The sequence below is a fragment of the Diplotaxodon limnothrissa genome, linkage group LG9, assembly GCF_057381915.1.
Source record: "Diplotaxodon limnothrissa isolate DT_005_m linkage group LG9, D_limnothrissa_male_GT1.1, whole genome shotgun sequence".
NCBI classification, from domain to species: Eukaryota; Metazoa; Chordata; class Actinopteri; order Cichliformes; family Cichlidae; genus Diplotaxodon; species Diplotaxodon limnothrissa.
This window is the reverse complement of record NC_140604.1, coordinates 31138288-31156553: the sequence shown is the minus strand read 5'-3', so window position 1 is coordinate 31156553 and position 18266 is coordinate 31138288. Positions and strand designations below refer to the sequence as shown.

Sequence of the window (18266 nt, the reverse complement as noted above, 5' to 3'; positions counted from 1 at the left end):
AAACCTCCATCTGTGCCACTGAAAACAGATCATCAGACTCTGACTGTAAACATGTTTCCATTTGTCACTTCAGTCTTTACTCTGAAATACAGGAAATGACATCATGGCTCAAAATCTTTGTCATTAAACTTTTTCTTTATTTAACATTTTTTAACATTATTTAACAACTTTATTTAACTTTATTTAACAAAATTAATTCAATAAAAACTTGAGAACAGGGAACTGATTTTTCATTGAACTGTTGAGAAAAAAAGAAGGAAAACACTGAACACAAACACCACAGAAGAACAGTTTACAAAGATTCAAATGGAACTACGGGAACATTTTCATTCATAGCTGTCTCATTAGATCTTTACAGCAGAGTCTATCTGAACTCTGTGGAGCAAAACAGAGCGTGTCCGCTCCGACCGGCTCTAAAGGGTTAAGTTGGACCCTGAAACCAGAAGAGGATGTTTCTCTCTCTTCAGATTCACTCTGATCCTGTGATGGGAACGATTTCAGCCCTGCGTGATCCCGCTGATGTTTGCACAAAGCAGATAATGAAGTGAATGTTTTGGCACATTGGTAACAGTGAAACAGTTTATTAGTAACGTGGGATCGTTTGTGTGCAGAGTATGAACTGAGATTTTTGAAGCTCTTGTCACACTGCTCACAGCTGTAGTTTCCTTCCATGTGTGTACGTTCATGCTCGTTACAATTATCTGAACGTGAGAAGCTTTTGTCACAGTGTCTGCACTTGTATGGTTTCTCTCCTGTGTGGACTCGTTTGTGTGTTTTAAGGTGACCTGCAGTGGTGAAGGATGACCCACACTGATCACAGAGGTGCTTTTTGACACCACTGTGAAAGAGTTTGTGTCGTTTTAAGTCACCTGATGTGGGGAAGCTTCTCCCACATTCTTTGCAGTATTTCAGTTTGTCTCCAGTGTGTTTATGTTGATGTATTTTTAGGCCGGCTTGCTGACTGAAAGTTTTTCCACAGATGTCACAACGAAAGTCTTTCCCACCACCACAGCGATGACAGGGTTGAAAAGTGGATCCATCTGTGTCGCTCTGCTTCTAAACAAAGACACAAAGACAGTGTAAGTCAGTCCTTCAACACTTTTATCCTGAACGTCGCCTGAAATAAAGAGCATCTCTGCAGACGTCCAATTATATTTTAATTGTTTCAATTAACACACTCAGTTTACTGGGCTACAATAACTACAATACTACCACCATAATACTACAGCAATACTTATTTAATATTACAGTAACATCTGACTTACACTTAAGTACTACCACACTAATGTTTTTAGGGTACCCACATAGTGCTAAACTACTGTAACACTGCAATAATACTGATTTAATACTGCATTAATAACACTGTAATTGTGCAGTTATAACACTCAGCTGACTGGGACACAAAAAAACACTATTACCCCCAATGACACTGAAATTATAACATTAAATGGCTATTTTAACACTAAAAGTACTAAAGTTATATGAAAGCAATGATACTACAGCTACAATACTACGAAACATTACGTAACGATACAACTTTGTTAACGATATCAGAAGATTACTGAATGGTTTGGTTTTGTACTTAATTTAAGTTTTATATTATTCCATTTACACCTGACAGAGGAATGAGCTGCTGTAAACCAAAGGCCATTTATACACAAATAATAACAACACTATGATATACCATGAAACTGCCTGAAGATTCAATAACAGCATCATATCAGTTTTCAGGACTTTTTGTTTTTCTTATGATCGTGTAAGCAAAAATCATAACTGAAATTAAAACTTGAATAATGGCTCAGAGCTACTCTTCGGTGCAGTAGAAGTGCTAACATGCTAACACAATTTAATGAGCAGACTTGTTCCAAACAGTCAGACTGAACTTACAAGAATAAAATAAAAATACATACCTCACAGTAACTGCACTTGTAGAGTCTCTTTCTGGTGTGGATCTGTTGGTGTTTTCTCAGGTACTGTGGAGTTTTAAAAGTCTTCTCACACAGGTCACATTGATAAGGTCTCTCCTCAGTGTGGGTAAACGTGGCTTTGTAAGTGTGTGTCTGTTGTAAAGTATTTGCCACACTGATCACACCAGTACACATCTTCTCCGGTGTGAATGCGTAGGTGTATTTTTCGGCTCCGTAGCTGGCTGAAGGTTTTTCCACAGAAGTCACAGCTGTATGCCTTAATTCCAGAGTGGGTAACTAGATGTCTCTGTAAGCTGATCTTTTGAGTAAAAGCTTTGCCGCACTGATCACAGCTGTAAGTTTTAACTCCACTGTGGATGACTTGGTGTGTTTTTAGGGCTTTCTTCCAGGAAAACGACTTTCCACACAAGTCACAGCTGAACAGTCTCTCTCCAGTGTGGATGAGCTGATGTTGTTTTAGTTCAGACTTCAAAGTAAAATCATTCCCACACTCGTCACAGGTGTGTTTTTTCTCTCTCTTTCTTCTGTGAGGTTTGTCGGCCTCCTGAGAGCGCTGACCTCTCGGTCCACGTTGGTCCTGCAGTGACAGAGATACAAACAGAGGCAGTGAGTGAAATGCAGTCATTAAACAAACTGAAGCTTCAAACTCCCTCCATTAACACTAGTTTTAAACCTGAAGGTGGAATGTGGCACCAAACACCTTAAAGGTCTCTTATCCCCACCTACTGTTAGTAGTAACACATTACATCCAACCTGCTGTTAAAGATAATTAATGACTGTAAACACTCTAAAATCATGCCCATCCCTCCTGCTTGTACACAAATATTAATGCTAACACACTCAGAATAGTAATAAATGTTTACCAGGTCTGTACTTTTTTATATTTCCTGTTGCTGATTCTTATTATATAATTCTGTAATTGTCTAATTTATTCAATGATAATGAATCAAATGTAACAGTTACTAGCTTGGTTCAGTGCAGGATGATGTCAGAGTCTGATTGTAACCTGAGGGTTTTTTTTTTTTACTTTTACTCTCTACATTAAAAAAATTATATCTGTATTTTCTACTCCTTACTTTTTCAAAATAGGCTTGTTACTTCTGGTTTAAGGCATTTGAGGAGAGTTATTTCATCACTGCAGGTATCAAAGATCAAATTGATTAGAGCCTAAACAGTAACATGTGAAATCCAATCATGATCATGTACTAATCATGAGAGATGAAAGAGGCAAAACTGTGTGCTTTAGTCAGGGGTTAAATTGGGCCGGTGTTTGTTTTTTGGCACAAAACCTGAACGACTGCAGGTGCTGATAAGGTGCAGTCGCAGTATTTCAACATCTAGCAATACAAAGACAACAAAGAAAATATTTTTTATGTGGAAGCGTTTCTATCAGCTCAACAAACATCAGCAAACACAAAACTCTTTATGTGCATTTTGTCTCAGTGTGATTTAAAGACTGCTGTAAAAATCCTCTGCAGGTTAGTGCAGGATAAGCAGGTAAGTTTACTGTTTACTGCATTGTATTATTACATTATTATTACATTACATTAATATAGCACAAGGTTCAGTTAGTTTAGCATAAAACATATATCGGTACTTCAGCTTTTAATGGAGTATTTCTTAACACTAGTTTCTGTCACCTTCTGTGTTGAGCTCATTGTTTTCTCTGCAGTGGCTGAGCTGAGTCCAAGTAGCTGTTGTTCCTCTGCTGCTCCGTCAGACTCTTCTCCTCCTGCTGATCAGCTGGGACACAAAACAGATCTTTGTTAGACTCCACACTGCACTGAAGTGTCTCATATGTTCATTTGAGAACACAAAGAACAAATATTTAGCTTCCCTGGGTGGGCAACTTGGTTGAAATAAACACAAAAGGTTTGAGCACCGATACCAAATTTAGCAGTATGGCACACCAGTACCAGGAGAGCAATTCCTGTTTAAAGAATGTCCTGGCCAAAAACAAACACAAAACAATCAATGGAGCTGCAAAAACTAGTACAGTGTTTCCAAACCACTGTGCCGTGGCACATACGTGTGCCGTGAGAAATGATCAGGTGTGCCGTACAAGATTATCCTGTCTGAGTGGGTGTAGAAATCTGAGCCATGATCTGAATAACCCTCATCACAGTGGGGTCCACTCACACTTGGATTCTATACATGGATCAAGTCCACTGCACTACTTTCAAGTATTCTGAAACCTGTCCTCTAATGTGTGCCTTCCTCCTCTTTGTATTTACTCCTCCTCTCTGTCATTTATTCTAGCTGTCTTATTATTTATAATGTTTTCCAAGCACAGTTGGTATGGAGCACCCACAATTTAGTTAAATATGTACAATGAAAATAACAAAAACTATTCTATTGTATTCTATTCTATTTATCTTTGTTCCTCCATTTCAGTTTTGTTTGCAAACATGAAAATTATCTCACCCTCCAAAAAATTATGGAGCTTAAAAAAATCAGCAGTACTTCTAAATGTGATAAAATTAGAGCACAGATCCCCTCTTAGGGGCCGAGGCTGTATTTGTTTTAAAAATGCATCTCTGGTATCTCTGGCCTATCATTATTATTTTGCTAACAGTTAAGCAGACTCACTCGCTGAATACTGATCAGTATATATCAAATAATCTTTGAAATGATTCTAATAACAGGCCTCTCACAATGAGGCCAGTTTTTACAATCACATGCCCTGTGGGCCGACACAACTTTGCCCTGATAAGAAAAAGGCAGCTGTGTTTTAGCCTGGAATACATTTATTTTTATATTTCTCATAAATGTATTTTATTATAGCGCTTTTAATGCCAACATGTCAGAATTTTTGGAATTTAAGTTACCTTAAATGGATGAAGGGTGGCGCTAGCTAGCTTGGTTAGCTAGCTGCATTCAAAAACTGTGCAGGTGCCACAGAGATGCTAACTAGCGCTTAGTAACAAACCAAAAAAATAATAGAAACTCTGATTAGACTAAGCTCATTTTAAAGTTTTCTTCTAATAATAACACTGTTTTCTTCTCTGTGTTTCATTAGCATTTGTTGATATTTTCTTGTAAATTAGTTTATAGCAGCTTGACTTGATGTAGAGGCTTTTTCTTTCACAGGGTTCACAAATAACTGACAACAGAGACCGAGGAGAGCAACAGAAAACTTCACTCAGGAGCTAAACTCAAGATTGACCGAACTCACATCGAAGTTACCTTAGTGCTTCTCTTTAGATGAGCCAGAACAATAAACTAAACACAAACAAGCGGGAACTGTGTGGCTTCTTCTTCTTCTTTTGGGTTTTTCTTTGGCGGTTAAAGCTTTAAGGTGGGTTACCGCCACCTGCTGGACTAGATGGTTAATATCCTAAATGTCATCATTCCTTTTTTATGTCTTAAACTAATTGAGTGTCACTCTTTGTGAGCTAAAACTAGAGATTTAAAAGTATTTTAATAAACAATAAAAACTAAGACAAAATGTTTCAGTGTGTTTTATTCATTAACATAAACATCAGATGTCTTCAGCTTACCATTAGCTCCATTTCTTTAAGAGGTTTTGCTTCCTGCAGGCCACCACAGTATTCAAGAATGTGTTGTTTTGCCTGATTTAATAAAGGTTACACTGACTCACTTCTCTATCATCAGATCCAAGTGTGACATTAGCCATAATTTCCCAGGAGGGGACTTTGACGACCGTGGCTCAGGGAGTTGGGAAGCGCATCTGCAACCAGAAGGTTGTCCTGGTCGTTGTGTCCTTGGGCAAGACACTTTACCCGTTGCCTCCTGGTGGTGGTCAGAGGGGCCCGGTGGCACCAGTGTCCTGCAGCCTCGCCTCTTTCAGGGTGCCTGTGGCTACAATGTAGCTTGCCTTCACCAGTGGGTGGATGACTAAATGTGTATAAATGCTTTGGGGTCCTTAGGGACTAGTCAAGTTATACAAATACAGGACATTTACCATTTTCATCGACGCACCTGAGCGGAACCCGCAATCACGCCTCGCCTCCTTAACGTCTGTGCCATCTATGCTGTTGTGTTGTTGTTGGTATATGTCGGGCTGTGAGCTGAAAAGCTACAGCTGACTGTATGCGTACAGCAATGTGTGTGAAAAGTGGTCAATAAAGAGATGCTGAAAAGCATGTTCATGGAAACATCCTCGGGTCTGCCGTGATATGTTTACAATGGCACTTCTGCTCCTGAACCTCTGTGCACAGCGTCTGCAAATCAGAGCTGAACAAAGTCACTTTCATCTTTATGCAGGACTGTAAACTGTCATCTGTGAGGCGTGAGCGGTGTTTGTTTTTAACATAGTTCACGGTGCTGCTGACATAATGTGGATCTGAAGATCCATAATTGGCCTAGCTGGGGTTGAAAGTCTCGTTTCAGCAAGCATACAGGCTTCCGCGAGTGTGACGCTTATTTTGAACGATGAAAAAGTAATAAAATAAGTTTATTTTTATATTTCAGTGTCACAATAATCTTCCAATTTAGAACTACAAGTTGAAAAAAAGAACATAAGTAAAATACAGTTCAGCTAAATCCTTATACTTTATTTTCCCAAACCACGCGGAGCCGCAGGTTGCCGACCCCTGTTCTAGAGTAATGATTCTTGCTTCAGGTGTGAGAGGTCCCGGGTTCAACTCCCGGACGAGCCCATGTGGTGTTATATAAACTCTATGAACATTAGATCTTACATATTTCTTGGTCAGGTGCCATTTGAACCACATTCAACTCTTTAACAATAAGTCTGCACCTGCTTTGTGGAGGCAACTAATTGATTTGATAAGAACTTTCCAAAAATCTCATCCAATTAATTCTCCTTTACAGATTGTATAACTGTCACTTTTTACAATAAGAATTCTCCAACAAACTTTTGGAAGAAAATTATTTTTCTTTCATTTGTTTTGACCCCAAACTAACCAAATGTAAGGCTTTTTTTCATCAGCACAATGGTTTTCAATTTCACGTTGGTGGGGCGATCGTGGCTCAAGAGTTGGGAGTTCGCCTTGTAATCGGAAGGTTGCCGGTTCGAGCCCCGGCTTGGACAGTCTCGGTCGTTGTGTCCTTGGGCAAGACACTTCACCCGTTGCCTACTGGTGGTGGTCAGAGGGCCCGGTGGCGCCAGTGTTCGGCAGCCTCGCCTCTGTCAGTGCGCCCCAGGGTGGCTGTGGCTACATTGTAGCTTGCCATCACCAGTGTGTGAATGTGTGTGTGAATGGGTGGATGACAGGTTGTGTAAAGCGCTTTGGGGTCCTTAGGGACTAGAAAAGCGCTATACAAATACAGGCCATTTACCATTTACCATATTCCCCACATCCTGTTATGTCCTTATTCTCTTTGGGAATCACAGATATGAATATAATCAATTGATTAATTAACCATTGAATTCCACTGATGTGTTCATCCACAGCCTCAGGTCTTTGTTACTGTTGGGGGTGCTGGATGACCCGGTTCTTCTGGATCCATCTGTGTCTGCCGCTGGCTCCTGGGGGCCATTATTGCAGCTTCCCACCCTCATCATCAAGTACAATGGTGACAAAGAAACACACATACTCTCTCTCTCCAACAGACACACCACAAGATGATTGCTGGTTTATGTATCTGTGGATCTTCATGTGCAGCAGTTCTTTGTAAAATAACAAAAAAACCAAAAAAAAACAATAAATCAGCAGACGTAGTGAGGCGTAGACTGTGACAACACGAGCTTGACACGGGGTCTCATACTGTGATTGTGAATATAGGGGATTGTAGCTCAAGTTAACGTGGAAAGATAGACGTCTAAGGTCTCTAAAACATTTGGATGTTCAGTAGGGATGGGTATTGATAAGATTTTCACGATTCAGATTCAGATTGTAAATGTAAAATAAAATAAATATTCTTCTGTAGCAATAACAAAGTATAACATAAATTATTCTGTAGCAATTACACAAGAATATCCAGTAATGTCCCTGCCTACAATTACACACATTCACTTACCAAAAATCGGGGGCATCTGCTGTGGCAAATGGGTGCAAGGCTTTTACCACAAACTTAGTCACTGCTCGGTGACATTCATCTATCCTGGCCTGAAAGGAGACGCTACCGGTAGACTGCAGCGAGAACTGCCAGCATCTGAGCCAGCCAGACTCTGTCTGTCTCTCTCATCATGGTCACCTAAATGCACAGTAATGGCAGGTTTTGTAATAAGGCAGATCGCGCTAACATAATATGCACTGTTAGTTGATTATTTACCTGCCGCATTAACGGGAGAGGACGTGTAAACGTTACCGCTGCTGCTGGGTTGAGATTCACGAGTCCGGAGCGGAATTAAAAACACGACATTCATTTAAGGTCATCGCGTGTTTTGTGAGCAAATGCTTTTGCATATTCGTAGTGTTTCCTCCCTTAAATGAAATATCTACTTGGCAAGTATTGCAAGTTGCCCTGTTGTCATCCGTTCTCGTAAAGTATAATCAAACTTTTTAGCGTTTGAGCCGCCATGTTTCCTGCCAGGTAAATGACGCTCCGCAACGTGGTGACGTCATTCGGGGCAACTGGAATCGATAAGGGAATCGTTTGCAAAAATGGCAAACAATTGAAACAGTGGGAACCGGTTCTCAACAAGAACCAGTTTTTGATACCCATCCCTAATGTTCAATCTCTGAAGAAGGTTTGGAGACATGTAGAAAATTCAGTTTTGAATTGGTGAAACAAATATTTTATTTATAGTTTCTCATACACAAGGCAGATAATATTCTTTATGTATATTATTTTTTACAAATACTGGAAGCTACAACCTGAAATAAAACACATTTTCATTAATTCATCTCTTATTATATAGAAAACTTCGATGATGTTCTGTCTCCCAGTAGGTATTTTGGATCGAACAAACTGTATTTAAAATAGCCAGAGTAGACTGAATTCAAATATTTCTAATCAAACGGTTAAAAATAAAGGGCCAAAAGTTCACCCCAATTGGAGACTGATATGTTGAGCTACATGAAGACAAGAAGATTAAAACTTAATACAAAAAAAGCTGATATACATTAAAATATTTGTAATTAAAGGAACATTAGCTGCTGTCAAGGCTCTAATTTGCTCCTTCAAAACTTGTGTTGTCAACTCTGGAGTTGTTTACATTCATACCAGTGTTTAAAACAACAGGGTTGAATTCATAATGTCCGTTGCCTGGTGGCATCGACCAGCCAAACATCTGGTATATGAATTTGTTAAAACTCAGTAATCTGGTGCAGTGTCTACACCTGCCAACTACAAAGAAGCATGAAGCCTGTCATGAAGTCAAGCTTCTTGTTCAAAGCCTTTACATGCTTCCTCCAGGACACTGATATGGTTAGCAGATGTAGTTCAGAGGAAAGAAAAGAATTCCTACAAGGTCAGTAGATCTGTAACACAGTCTGGATTTCTTTAGGATGGAAACATTACTTTTCAGAGACACGGAGCTCAGAGAAAACTACAAAAGTGGGTTGTCCATACCAAAATAATCTAGATGGATAAACTGCACCAAAGGCAAGAGGAGAAAATATTGACAGTACTGTGCAATATTTAACTTCTACAACTTCAGCTACACCAACACAAGGGAGGAAGTGGCCTTTCTTTACTCCCCCACCCTCTTTAACTGACCACATGGGTCAGAATATTTACTGTTATGCTTTGGCACTAGTCACAGGCATTTTGGCTGCATTCCTACAATTTGCCACCAGATTTCACTTGAACATTGCTCACTGGGCAACAATGCTGAGTACATACCTGTTGAGATTCTGAGAGATTCAGATTGATGAAAGCCACCTGAGTCTTCCAGTCTGCCATTTTTGCAGCTTCACAGACTAAAAAAGACAAAACTGGTTTAAGCATCTCTGCTGGAGCAGGTGGTTTGTTGCTGAGGATTCGAAGCATCTGTTTGAACCATCCTGTTTTGCAGCATCAACAACCACACTGATGTCAGCTCAGTGAGAGTTGAAGACATGATAACCAGTCATGGGTTCATAAACTGCATTAGGATGTACCTGTTCCACTTCACCCACTGAACCCAGGAGAGTAGGCACTGGAAAATCTCTTCTCCTGACCAGAGTCTGTGACTGTAGAGCAGCTCTTGGTGAGGGTGTGTGCCTTACTTGTGAGGTGCTGTGGAGAGAAACAAAGAAATTGACCAAAAAAAAAAGTAGGCTTTAAGAAAACAACCCTCCCAAAACCAATGTGAATATAGACTGCTCCAAAAAAAAAAAAAAAAAAAAAAAGGTAACATAAAAAGATGAGACCCCAGATGTGAATTATTAAAATGTTCTTTTTAAATACTTTGTTCTTTACATAGAACAACAAAATCACAAAAAATCATCAATGGAAAGAGACATCAGTGTAATGTTTTAAGAGTTTCTATCAGGTCTTTGCAGGGAGAGCTGAAGCTCTTTTAAAGACCTGTTGGTCAGTCTCAACACATTCTTGACCAAACCATTGACTGCTGAGGGCCTTTTAAACTGAGGTCAGAGTGAGTGCAATGTTCAGGCAATCTGAGTCCACGAGGGCCAGTGTCCCTGCAGGTTTTAGATCTCACCTTGGGTCAACACACCTGAATCTCATGATTAGTTCGTTACCAGGCCTCTGGAGAACTTCAGGACATGTTGAGGAGCTAATTTAGCCATTTAAATCAGCTGTGTTGGTTCAAGGACACATCTAAAACCTGCAGGGACACCGGGTGGACTGAGATTGTCCACCCCTGCTCTGCACCCAACCATCTGCTTCATGCTTCCCAACAGCTTAAACCAGTTTCTTCAAACTGGACTCCCTGTTCAACTGTGGAGGGAGAAAGCAGTGTCATGATTTCAGTACAAACAAAATCATCTGTGCCCACGCTTATTCAATCCTACTGCAGACAAACAGCTAGTGATGGCCCGCTTGAAGCTGACGCTCCGGTGCGTGTCAAAAAAAAAAATCAACACACTGCTTCAGAAGCACTGTGTCGAAGCTTGATTCGTTTGGCCAGAGTCACGTGATCAGTGACGCTCGAAGCTTCATTTAGAACCTAACTGCTTCGGTATCTGATTCAATGGTTTATAAGGAAGCGAATCATTCGCGGGATTTGTGGAGTGTTTTGATGGTGACAGATAGCAAACCACTGATATTTTTACTGAGAGATTTGGAGCCAGCGAGGAATAGAGGAGTTTCTGTTGCGTGGGAGTGTTTTGAGTTGATTTTGATCAATCGGGTGGGTTTTCCAGCTTTGTGTTCTTGTTGTTTGCTTTTGTTTTGTGCGTGTTTGTTTTATCTGACAACAGGAAAAACTTAAAATGTCAAAATCTGCTTTTCATAATATAAATATCATTAAATAACTTTAGAAAGACTTCTATTTGACTCTTTATATTTAATGTTATAAAAATATATATTTTATGTTTTAAATAATCTTAAACTGTTAGTCTGCAAAATGTGCAGCAATTTAATTTATTTATTCTCTTTAGCTGATAGTTTGTGGGGCCCAGTTAGACTGTATAACATTCTTTAAATCGTTATCAATAAAAGAAAACTAAAGGAAACACATCTAAAGCAAAGCACGCAAGAGAACCAAAAACTCAGCAATCCTCTCTGCTCCAACTGACACTGCATGAACAGGTGCCTAAAATAAGCAATCAATACCACCCAAATCACATGACCCACCACAAACTATCACAAAAAGGGGTGTTTACAGCATCCTGCCATGCGATTGCATTTGTCTCTAACTATCAGGAACGTTAACTTTTATAAGTGGGAAAGTGTTAGTGTTCGTCCTCCAACTTCACTGTTTGTTATGCTAACATAGCTGTGTCGCTAGCGATCACGTAGCACATCATTATATACCAGCTAGCCCAACTTCAGTAACCCTACAAACGTCACTGCTGTTTAGTTTCCTGTCTTCATTTATGTTGCAAGTGGTTGCAGAGCTGTACGTTTGAATTTTTTCAGAAATCTCTCAGTCAGAACATGCTATATCATGCTTGGGTAACTAGCGAAACTAGCGAGCTAACTTCCGCTAGCTTCCTGCTAACTTCTAACTCCGTTAAATGTAATAAATTTAGTTTTCATGGATGCCTGGAAGTTAAACTTCATAGTTACACCTGGTAAAGCAGCAATGCTGATCGTTTTATTAAAGATGAAAGAATTTAGACAGTTTTTAACTCTCAGTGATGCTGCAGTGTTCGTTTGACCTGAAGCATACGGAGTTTAGGACCCAGATTACTCCCAGATTTAAGAGCATCTTAGTCCGACAAATACGACAATAACGACGGCCGCTTGCATCTTCTGCAAAAAAATGTGCTTTGCCATGTATCTGACGGACAAACACCAAACCAGTTCCACATCACTGAAGTTGCACCATTTTTACAAACCAAATCTTGTTTCAGTCAACAATCGGCCATGTGCGTATGAAAACAAAGGCACTGGGCATGCGCGTTTTACTCTTATTCTATCGCAATATTTCATTTTCCTATCGTTGCCTAACATTATACCGGTATTATCGTGAACGGTATAATATGGCCCAGCCCTAATTCAGAATTGGCGACTGAAACACGTAGGACACATAAGAACATCAGGAAATAAAACACCGATAAATATAACCTCAGTAAAAGAAGTCAGTGTCAGCGGGGGTTATTACAGCTGTGTACCGGGGCCTGAGCTTTGTCGGTGGTAATAACAGCTCGATTGCTTGCGAGGCGAACGGGTCTATCCACGCTTTGCCGTGAGACTGGGCAAACATCTCCGAAATCGTTGACAAACCGACCAGACACATGAAGATTAAACCACTACATTCTCGGCTAAAAAGATATTAAAACGGTATTTGGTGACACACAAACAGGGTTTTTCAAAGTTCAGTTCTGTTAGTTTCCACATGCCGGTTGTTGTGTGCTAAAAACAATGGCCACCAGGCCAAAGCAATGGTTTTGACTCAATCAGCGTTAGCCCCGCCCCCTGAGTTTGATGGGTGAGGTTGACAGATAAAATTATTTCATGGTGAGACCTGAAGGTGTCAACTGTGCAATAATTAATTAAAATGTGAAATAAAGAAATAATTAATTAAATGTGTCAATAATTAATTAACCCTTTAAGACCTACCATAGAACCAAGTCCGGCAGAGCTTATATTATATTTTTCATGCTGTGGAGCCATTTTTGGGAGCATTTCAAGTTGCTATACATCAATACAACAATTATAGCCCAGATTTTAATAATATGTATTCATTAAGTGCATAGTAATTACATAAATTGCAAAAAAGTGCAATAAACTACAAAAAAATTGAAAATCGTTTTTGCTTTTTTAACATATATTTCTAGTTAGAGAAATTTAAGAGGCTTATCCCTCAAAACTGTAAATACAAAAAAGTTGCACAAAATAGTTTCCTACCACAGGAAATTTATTTTGAGTGTCTTCGTAGTATTATTTTTGAAATACACCAATTTTCATATACTGCAGGAAAAACTAAAATAAATATTATAATGCAAATTTGCAAAAAAGCAGCATATGCATCAAAATAAACTATTTCCAGCAGTGCAATATGAGTCCTAAGCATCCCAGAAACGACACAGAAAGTCATAAAGTCAAAGATAACTTTTAAAAATACCAGTATAGGCCCTGAGGCCCTGATGGTAAAAAAAAACTACATACAAATGACGTCACTCCCGGTTTCGGGCAGGTAATGGCGGACATGCAAAAGTTCGCGCTGACGTCTATTCCAACGTAAGAAGTGTTACAAACAGCTGATCGGATTGGCAAAGCGTGTTTCTGGAATATTATGTTTTTGTTGCTGTAAGTGCTTTTTATGCAGTTTTTGCAAAGCTTTATGTGGAAGGAAACCGTGACCTAGGACAAGCTGATGGCATAAGATGTAAGTACAACTCCTCCGGTTTCATATGCAAAAAAAATTATTGCGCTAGCTTACGTGGTTGCAGTGCTACCGGGATTTAAAAATAGTTACGCAAAACAGAGCGTGCCCGCTCCGACCGGCTCTAAAGGGTTAAATGTGTCAATAATTAATTAAATGTGTCAATAATTAATTAATTACATGTGTCATAAATATTTATGTAATTAATTATTTCCGATTTTAATTAATTATTGCCACATTTAATCAATTTTTTAATGGTGTATTTAATTAATTCATTATGGCAGTCCTGGCGTTCCATACCTAACAGCCTCCACATGTTCTCACTGTAATTTCCCCTCATGAATGAATTTATGCTGCACTAATCTGAATGTTTGCAGGGAAATCAAACGCATTTCACACGCAGTACTCAAGCTGACTTCCCTTTGTTTGAATGACGACTTGTACGCGCTGACTCCACAGACAAGGTACGAAAATATGTCAGGCTACGTCAATAGCAGTTGGTCTTCAGGGTTTCTACACCACAGCCGTATTTCATACGGGTCCACATTTCCAATGCACACTATTTTCTGCAAGTACCGCTGCTTTGCCTCTGCACGCAATCGGTGTCTATACAGTTCATTCTCTTTTGAGCTGCTTTTAAGCATCTTTCTTGTAATCGTCGTTCCAACACAGTGTGTTTGTTTTGATTCGTAGACCCCGAAAATGGCGCTGCACTCCCACAATGCATTGCGGCGTGACGTCAACTCCAAAGCCCTATACAGTTTGAAGCTGGAGGATCTCTATATTAATATCCGATAGCAGCTAGGTCCCCTAACTTTCAGTAGCTGTTGAAAGGATAAAGTTGTGGTATATCAGTGGTTAGAAATACCATTATTACTTTAGGATTAGCTTAACACAAAGTCAGGGCTGACCCGGGACCATTGCTGTGAGTCACAGTGCGCAGCATAAAAGTCCTTTCACATCGGACGCAGGATGTGCTGCTAATGCTAACTGCTAACTAAGAGCAAAGGATCCAGAATTTGTTGCTGGCTGCTGGGCTCTGTGGGTTTTTGCAGCAGCTCTACCTGTACTAGATGCACCTGCTCCTTGTCTTTTCTATCTCTGACTTTATGTCCTCTACAAGAGTTTGTTTTTTTTGCTAGTTCTTCAAATGTTCAATAAAAACATCTATGCTAATTCATAACGAAGAAAGCTTTGTAATGAAGACTGTCATTTCCAAAACACTGCCCGCCCCCACCCCGCGGTCCGCAGCGCTATTGAAAAGGCTGTGGAAGTCCCTGTATTAAACACGTAGACCTGTGACACAAAAATCACCAAACTCGGACGACCACAGACTGTTTTCCTTCATGGTGATGAAGGAAAATGCTGGGTTGGCATGTAAAAGGGCATTTATTCCCTTCAAAGAACTGCAGTTCAAAAAAGCGCCCATGCGACAGCCAAACCCATCTGTTCTCTGATTGGATTGTTACATTTGTGATTGACATGACATTGACCAATCAGATGAAAGGAAGAAAAATAGGGTCAAAATTCATACTTGTAACTTGCAGGGGTTTTTTTGGCTAAGTCCACACACAAATCTTTTTAACACATACAAATCTTTTTTACGCGCACACAATTTTTTTATTTTTTTTTTTACACATACAAATCCTGATTTACAAGTACAAAACCGATTTACAAGTACAAAATTTTTATGACCACATTTTGAGCCCATACAGCACTTAGCAGCTAATTACTGAAATGAACTCACTCCATGTTTGCATCAATTAACGCAGTATTAGATCACCCAAAGAACTTTCCACTCACATAGAGCATTTTTCCAAATGCATCCTTATGTTAATTTGACCTGCAGGTGTTCAGTTGCACCTCTGTGTAAACCCCCACAGCAGCTTTTAGAGGCCAAAACAAGGTTTTCATACTCGGACAAAGTATTAAAAAAATTATGACACCGACTATCACGATGACTGCTGACCACTCGTTTTGTTTTTTATTAATTTTATTAAATGAAAAAGTTTGAAAGTGGCAACTGAAATTAAATAATTTAAATAAATTCTGCATCTTTATTTGTGTGTTTGAAATACATGATGGACTATGACTTCCGGTAATGGCGTTGACTGGGTAGACGTGTTTTAGGTCCGCTCCGCTACACGGCTCAGCATTTACCTAACGAACCTACTTCTTTGAGATTTTGATTCCCAGTTTTGGATGTATTTTGCCTTTGTCGACTACCGAAGATTTAAAGAATGTCAAAGTCAAAGGGCAAACAAGACCGAGACCGAAAAACCTCGACACCTGCGGCGCCTGTAACTGCAGCCGAGATTAGTTTAATGCTCGAGGAGCATAGAGCTGCATTGCTAGCGGACTTCAAGTCATCCTTTCAGGACTTGTCCTCTAAGTTAGACAGTGTGCAGTCTGCAGTGCAGGACCACGGTCAACGCATTAATTCTTTGGAATCGACATACACTGAATTTGACCAACGTCTGGACCAATTAGAGTTCGAATGCTCTACGCTTCGCAAAGACAACAACTGGCTAAAATCCAAGGTGGCAGACTTGGAAGGTCGCAGCAGAAGGCAGAAAATACGACTTGTGAGACTACCTGAGGACATTGAAGGCCCACACCCGACAGCTTTCTTTTTTCAGCTCCTCGTCGATGTTTTCGGAGCGCAGGTGCTTCCCTCACCGCCCGAGCTGGACAGGGCGCACCGGAGTCCAGCTCCGGTTATTCTGCGACCAAATAAAAGACCTTGTAATCCGTGAAGCTCGTAAGAAAAGCGAGCTCAGCTACAGCGGCCATAGGATCCGGTGTTCTGACAAAACAGCCTTGTCACTGTCACTACCCGATCCGTACCGGAAACCCGATCGGTACCCCGCATGCGCGAAAGGTGTCTTCTTCCGGTCGAAGCGTTTTACGATAGTTACGGGTCAGAGTATCTGTTAAGATGTTAAGAATAATAAGTATCTCTTAACATGTTTCCAATAATAAAGCATTTCAATATAATGTAGACAAAAACGAAAAATAAAAAGATCGTTACGGATCAGGACTCCCCGATCCGTGCCGCGCATGTACAGGGGTTTTCTTCTTCTCTTTGTTTAATGGCAGTTTACTCCCCAGTATACGAGGATACTGCCACCTGCTGACTGAGCGAATGAGCCCTATTGTAAAATGAACGAGCGTCATTACAAACGTGTGTTAAATTTGATTTAGTGATAGTCGAGTGTGTTTATGCTTGTCTGTGTGGAGAAGATTGATTGGAATAGTGATGATGATGTCCGCTTACACTGTCAATTGTCAGTAAACACTTCATCTGGCTGATGAATCTACACGTGAGATATTACAAAGTCTGTATTATTAACTCTGTAATTAGGCGCCATTCTTCTTATTTACGGCGCTGTTGTTCAATCGGGGGACGCTCTCTGTTGAGGAGAAAAGCATGAATTTGTTTGTAAACGGATTATCCATTGTTTAAATGTCCCGGTAGTCGAAAAGGAGGCGGAGCTGCTGAGAAATGCTAGGAGCTAACTGGGCGCTAACCTTTTTTTTTATTTTTTATTAAACATACAAAAAAAATGCACCATATATTACAGATTCAGAAAATAGACATTTGTTACATATTAGCAACTTTCATATATAGTGAAAATAAAATATAAAGATGGGGTCACATAATTTAACAAATTATTAACTCACTAAATCAAAATCTTCCATAAAGGAAACAAAAAAAGCAGCCTTTTTCTTTTTAACTAAAGTCAAAGATTTAACCAACAGGTTTAAGTCGTTTTTCCAGTGAGCTAGTGTTGGTCTAGTCTTAAAAAAGCGACATTTATGTATAAAATGCTTGCACAAGATTAATAACACATTAACACCATAATTAGCTTTCTTTTCTTTCAAAAACACTCCAAACATTATCATATTTAAGGTAAATGGGGTAATTTGAATCCCACTGGAATAAAGCCAGGTATGAAAATCCAACCAAAATATTTGTATAAAATTGCACAAAAAGAATAGATGGTCCAAATCCTCCTCTTCTGTTTCACAAAATACACAATTACCCGTTTCTATTTTGAATCTATCACTAAGGAGTCTATTTGTCAGGTAAATCTTATTCAAGATTTTAAATTGGACTTCTTTCCCTTTAGGAGGGATAGGGAAGGTGATATAATCAGTTCTTATTTTTTCAATTTCTTCCCTTTGGAAATCTTTTAATATGTAATTACGTCTAAGTAAATTTGAAGAATAAAGACTCCTTAATGAAGATCTAAGAAACTTATTGTTGCAATTAACATCACAAAATCGAATACCATCTATATATAATTGCCTTAACTTGGGGGAGATGTCAGAATATATTATATCATTTACAACTATGTTTTTAAGTGACAATGGAATGGATTTTATAACCCGATTAAATTAACTTTTAGAACATTGGATATTAAACTTTTGGCAAAAATCTTGATGTCCTAGAACATGTCCTTCCTCATCTACAAAATGGGCAATTGCCCAAACACCTTTTGATAACCGATCTTGAATAAAAATAG

At 39.4% G+C, this 18266-nt stretch overlaps 1 pseudogene across 1 annotated transcript; it reads right to left on the bottom strand.

Moving 5' to 3' along the window:
* Positions 1-222: 222 nt before the first annotated feature.
* LOC146625821 (uncharacterized) lies at positions 223-16590 on the bottom strand (annotated as a pseudogene). The gene is made up of 7 exons (XR_014906512.1): positions 16333-16590; positions 9899-10016; positions 9642-9718; positions 7275-8048; positions 3569-3671; positions 1911-2505; positions 223-1056 (listed from the first exon to the last, which is right to left on the bottom strand). The product of XR_014906512.1 is annotated as an uncharacterized LOC146625821 (transcript).
* Between the last annotated feature and the right edge of the window lie 1676 nt (positions 16591-18266).